The sequence below is a fragment of the Bidens hawaiensis genome, unplaced genomic scaffold (assembly GCF_021521415.1).
Source record: "Bidens hawaiensis isolate Kalapana, Puna unplaced genomic scaffold, B.hawaiensis_p1.1 tig00003126_1, whole genome shotgun sequence".
In the NCBI taxonomy this organism is placed as follows: domain Eukaryota; kingdom Viridiplantae; phylum Streptophyta; class Magnoliopsida; order Asterales; family Asteraceae; genus Bidens; species Bidens hawaiensis.
Genome location: NW_027491168.1, coordinates 2,359,336 through 2,365,172, shown reverse-complemented (window position 1 = coordinate 2,365,172; position 5,837 = coordinate 2,359,336). Strand labels below are relative to the sequence as shown.

Here is a 5,837-nt window from a genome sequence, read left to right as displayed (position 1 = left end):
TGACAAGTGTTGTACTAGTTGTAGTACATTTATCTATATCTTTTAAAGCTCTTGACCTTCTCATTGCTTGATAATCTTAAGGTTTGAAATGTATCAATGAATTCTCTTTGAGTATAAGAGTCCTTTATTGTTCTTTTTAATTGCAATACGTGGGGTAAAATGTTCAATAATGGTTTGCTGGATAGCGAGATGAGAGAGAAAACCTATATTTTCTACAAGTGGTCAAGGTATGGTTGGAGTGTAAGAAAATGAAGTTGTTCATCAAAAATTTTGATTCAAAATAGTAGTATGAACCAAAATTTGTTTTTATGACACCCCATAATCAGAGTTTACACTATCATATAATTTACACATAGCGGGAGACTTTTATATACATAGTTGTGGAAGACTTTCATATATTTCATGAACATATTACAACTAAAAAGTTTAGTTGGCTTTAAATAAGTTTTAACTAAACTTGGGAGGCCCAAGCTGAAACAGCCAACTTATGATGGTAAAGTTCTTGACTAAAAACTAAAAACATGTTATACATTATACTTAAAGAGTCAGCTTGCAAAATTACATATCGCACAAAATCATGCTTTATGAGCTAGATCATACACTATGCCTTAAAATTAAAGTTGTGTGTTGGGGAATTATTTTTGTAATTTGTAAGTTTAGAGTGGATATATGTAATTTTCTTATACTTATTGTTAGATAACCTAAAAGAAATATCGGGCCTTAACTAGCGTCAACTATCTAAGCCTATTACTGAAATGGATGGGCCTAATTGCTAACTAATAAAACCTTGAGTTGGGCAGAAATATTTGGCTTGAAATTAGGCCTCAAGCTTAGTCAGTCAAATTGGGTTTTACATTGGGCTTCTAAACTAACACATTATAGGGCCAGATCTACATCTAGAATTGGGCTTTTAAACTAACACATTTATTTGGACCTTAAGTAGGTTAATTGGGCCAAGATTAAGTTATGCCTATTGATTTTTACTTTTCTTCGTTACCAAAATACCATTTATGATTTCATTTGCTAATTCAGACTTTATATATTATTTATGTAGGTGTTTATATTTTACTAAAGACTACAAATATACAACAAAACATACATAAATTGCATATCTATACCAACATTTTAAATATTTTATCAAATTATTCAGAACGTCATCTGTTTCTTAATTCAGAGCGTCGACATTATTGTCCCGTCATGTTATGAAAGCATTGGTATAGATTATAGAATGAGTATCTTATCATTGAAGAAAACATAAAAGACCTCATATTATTTTATGTCCATAACAATTACAAACTTAATATAGCAATGCCATCAGTATGGTAACAGAGATACCAACTAAACAAGTATATATAAACTGTCATCTACCAACTCACTTAAACAGAGAACTTTACGATCAGCTTATCGACATGAATGGTTATGTCATCAATATGCGGTCTGACAGTTGCTTGAGGTTGAAGCATCCATGATACAAACTGATGTAGAGCTTCTGGATAAGGCGGTTTTGGGCCTGCTGGCCACTTTATCTGTCCATTTATAACCGCCAACTGCAAGCTTCCCCCTGATTCCCCTAGAGCATACTCAAATGGAGATGCCCCGTACCTGTTATATATGTTGCCAGTTTTTAAGAATTTTTATAGACAAATATTATTAAATCTATAATAAGGTTAATATTATAAAAAGCCAATATAGTCTTTTCATTTTTTTACAAAAAATCACTCAACTTAATTTTGGTGTATTAAAATTGTCCAACTTGTAAAAAACACATGAAAAGGTTACTAAACTAATTTTTGTACATTAAAATCCGCCATTTAACAATTATGAAACTTGGTATATATTTAGTGAATTTCCTTTATTCACTATTACCTCCTACTTCAATTTAATTGGAAAAAAAACCTACGATGTATCAGCACCAACATTCATGTATGTTTCATTTTGCCTGCCTTAACTTTAAAAAATTTAAACATTTACAAAATAAAAAGTATAATTCATTGAAACGCTTGAATGAAAGTTAAGTGATTTTAGAGAGACCAAAAAAACAAGCAAACAAACCAACAAACAACTTTGAGTGACTTTAGTTGAAACACTTGAAAAACTTGGCTACTATTGGGTGAAACAGGTTATTTAAGAGAGAAAAAATAACAAGGGCATGCATTTTATACAAGCTTAGAGACGTTACTATACAAAGTTAGTTTAGTGACTCTTCGTGTAGCTTTTACAAGCTTAAATATACCAAACTTAGGTTGAGGTCTTTCGCGAAAACAACGAAAGTATATTGTTTTTTGCAACACATTTTCGGCAACGTTAGCTAAATCAGAGGATCAATGGATTCTAATTATTAACTAATCGTTGGATTATTGCAAGAGTTCTTACATTATGGCAAACAAAGTGCACCCGAGTGACCATACATCCGTTCTCTCATCAATGTCTGTTTGGCTCGGGCAATCCCACAATTCAGGAGCTCTGAAGGGTGCTGAAACATGCTCAGAAGCCCATTCCTGACCAATAAACCAAAAGTTATTAAAAAGTTTAAATAAATCAAAAGCTATTAAAAATTTAAATAAATCAAAAGTAATAAATAATCGATCACCTGTAATTGCAGCGCTTCAGAGCGAGAGCGAATTTGTCTTCTAGCGGGGCGAGCACTTCCAAAATCCATTAATATTGCTAGAGGCGGTTGCCCTTTACGATGTGTTAAAAGCACATTTCCTGGTTTTACATCATTATGTGCATACGGCGGATCAAGGCTATGCAAATGCTTAAGCCCTGCACATAGCTGCGCAAAGTATTTATATAATAACATTAATACTTACTATAATATTAATCCTTGGACACCCAATACTAAGATAATGAAAATATATACTCAATTTAATATATAAAGAACCTTTTGTATAATATACAAAACTATACGTATGTACAACCTGAAGAAAATTTATTTAATACAATAACATTATGAAAAGGTGTAATTTTTTGAAGAAAGGGTTACGACTGCCACCTCTACAAATGATGATCAATTAGTTACCTGTCTGAAAATTTGAAGAACATGGGATGTAGAAAAGAATTCTTTTTTAGATTTCATTGTATTTGAATTGTCTAATAAAGTTCCATCCAAATGCACAGGAAATAAAAGGTATGCTTCATGTGTCCATGTTTGTTCCTGTCCAGCAAAATAATTAATCTTAACAAAGCGAGGGCGTAAATTAAAGCCAAAATCCAAACTAATTTCATCACAGGGTATATTAACTTTTATGTTTATGCATGCTAGAAAAATCACTGGTAATGTTCCTACAATGCATCTTTATTGAAAGAAATGTTGATTTCATAATTTAAGTTCTTAAATCGAACCATAATCTGCGTGCATATATTGAACAAGAATTATATATCTATTTAACTAAGCTAATTAAAAAAATAATTATTAATCACAATATTATTAATCTCAAAATAGACAAGTAAAAAAATAGCTAAAAGAGGAATGGATGATATCAAACTAAGATAACTAGCTCTCAAACACACAACCTCCTAAATCACTTTATTCATATATGCAAATTACCATTGTAAATCACTTTATTCAAATATTTAAATTACTACTGTAATAATAGTGTTTCTGCAAAATATAGTAATGTGCTATATTTTTTATAAAAATTCATCATCATCGTACTCAGTAATAGCAAAGCTACGGTAGTGTATGAGGAGGGTAAGACGTGGACAGCCTTACCTCTACCGCGTGGGAATAGAGAAGCTGCTTCCGGTGAGACCTCCGACTCGATAATTTTTTTATAAAAATTAAATAAATAGTGTTACAAGCCATAACCATAAAAACCGAGATAAACGAACCTAAACAACGAACCAAGGGCTTGCCATAAAAAGCAACCTTTTAATTGGGATTAAAAGCGGAATTAAACACCGAATTGTCATATGATCACAAATAAGTAGGTGACCTTTACTGGGATAATGGCATGATCAAGCAAGGGGAGCAGGTTCGGGTGGGAAAACAAGGCAGACACACGAATCTCGTCTTTCACCAATTGAAGCTGTTCATTATTCTGAATCAAAACCTTCTTCATAGCATAAGTTCCATCCTCTGCACATTCATCTATAAGATTCACAGCCTATAACAACTAAATCCTAGAAACCGGAGATGTGAGAGGGGTCTTTGAATTTGGAGGAGTCGGTGATGATCTCTTTAACGATCACCGAGCTGCCGGAGGATCTTGAAGCTGTTGAGGTTGATCCAGACATCGGCGCCACCGTTTACGGCGTCGTATAGGGCGTTCAGTCCTGAAAAAGAACAACCCATTCGATTGATTGATTGATTGATTAAATCGTTTTTGTTGGAAATGAAATGAGGGTTTTGGGTTGCTGGATCTACTGGTTTATTAGTGTTTAGGGGGTGTTTCAGATTACTTGTTTTCATCAATTTAGGCTGAGGGGTGCGGAGCGCGAGAAAGGGCGCAAGTGGCGAGGCGGTCGCGCCCCGGGGCGCGAGGACCACACCACCGAGGCGCTATAGGGGCGCGAGAGGGGCGCGAGCGCGGAAAAAGAGGCAGGCGCGGGTGGGCTAGCGGCTGGGGGGGGCGTGAATGTGGCTTGGGATGCGTGAAAAAGAGCCGTTGGGTGGGTTTTGGTAATAAAAAAAAAAATTTTCAAACCCTATATATTAACATACCATCCGGAACACAAAATCAAACTCGATTTTCAACCTATATCAAACCCAAACAAACACCAATATCACATACCAATATCACATACCACACCCAAAACCCAAAATCACCCCATCTTCCAAACCTTTTTTTAAAAACATGGCTGGAAATTGGTACCCAAACCTAGAATCAGATTACAGTTACGACGATTTATGGTCGGCACCGGACCAACCGATGTTTTATTCGGGGTCGCAACAACCATCTGGCTTTCAACCATCCAACATACAACCGTCTCCTAACTTTGTAGTTCCGGAGACACAAGAACCAGAACCAGAAGGTGAAGCTGCGGGACAAAGAAGACGCGTCCACCGGAAAAAACAAGTTGCAACGGACGGGTCGGGTTCGGCTTCGACCGGAAGGGCGAAACGGAAAATCACTCCGTGGTCATCAGATGAGAAGGAAGCCCTGTGTCGGGCTTGGATAGCCATTTCTGAGGATCGGCGTTGCGGTAATTGTTTTAACGTTTTTAAAAATGATTTTAAAAAAAAGTTAAATAAAAAAGTTAAATGACTTACAAATTTATTTATGCATTTTGCAGCCGACTACCAAAAGAGCAAGGTCTTTTGGACAAAGGTTAGGGAGACGTTCTATTCGCTCGTTGGGAGTACAGAGCGGAACCCCGATATGATTTCGGGTCGGTGGACCGAAATCAGAAAATTTGTCGGCTTGTTTACTAATCTGTTCAACAGGAACGCCGGTCGTATGAGACCAAGTGGCAGTGACGATTTGGCGGTCTATAATTTCACTGTCGAAGAGTGGAGGCAGGAGTGCCTGCGGAGGTATGGGACGGTGAAGACGTGGGACGGTGTAAAGGTGTGGGAGAGGTTGAGAAGGTGTTCCAAGTGGGTTGAGCTGGTGGCGCCGGACCTTGATGCGGAAGTAGGGCCGAAACGGACTAAAACTAGTTCGTCTGGAGCGTACAGCACTTCCGCCGGGTCGGATTGCCGGGTTGGATTCGACCTAAACGTTGCGGGGGTGGAAACGTCTTCACCGCCGAGGAGGCGGCCATTGGGAAGGGACGCCAGGGGGAAAAAACCGGCTGAGGGGAAAGCCGTAAACATCAACGATCTTGTTGAATCCCTCAATAAATTCAACAAAACCATGGAGGTGGTCTCTATTGACAAAAAGGAAAAAAAA

The 5,837-nt window shown here is 36.9% G+C and overlaps 1 pseudogene across 1 annotated transcript; it reads right to left on the bottom strand.

Moving 5' to 3' along the window:
• Nucleotides 1-1,305: 1,305 nt before the first annotated feature.
• Nucleotides 1,306-4,297, bottom strand: LOC143622385 (uncharacterized; annotated as a pseudogene). Its single transcript, XR_013151690.1, has 6 exons — nucleotides 4,134-4,297; nucleotides 3,939-4,081; nucleotides 3,023-3,157; nucleotides 2,591-2,776; nucleotides 2,374-2,498; nucleotides 1,306-1,602 (listed from the first exon to the last, which is right to left on the bottom strand). The product of XR_013151690.1 is annotated as an uncharacterized LOC143622385 (transcript).
• Between the last annotated feature and the right edge of the window lie 1,540 nt (nucleotides 4,298-5,837).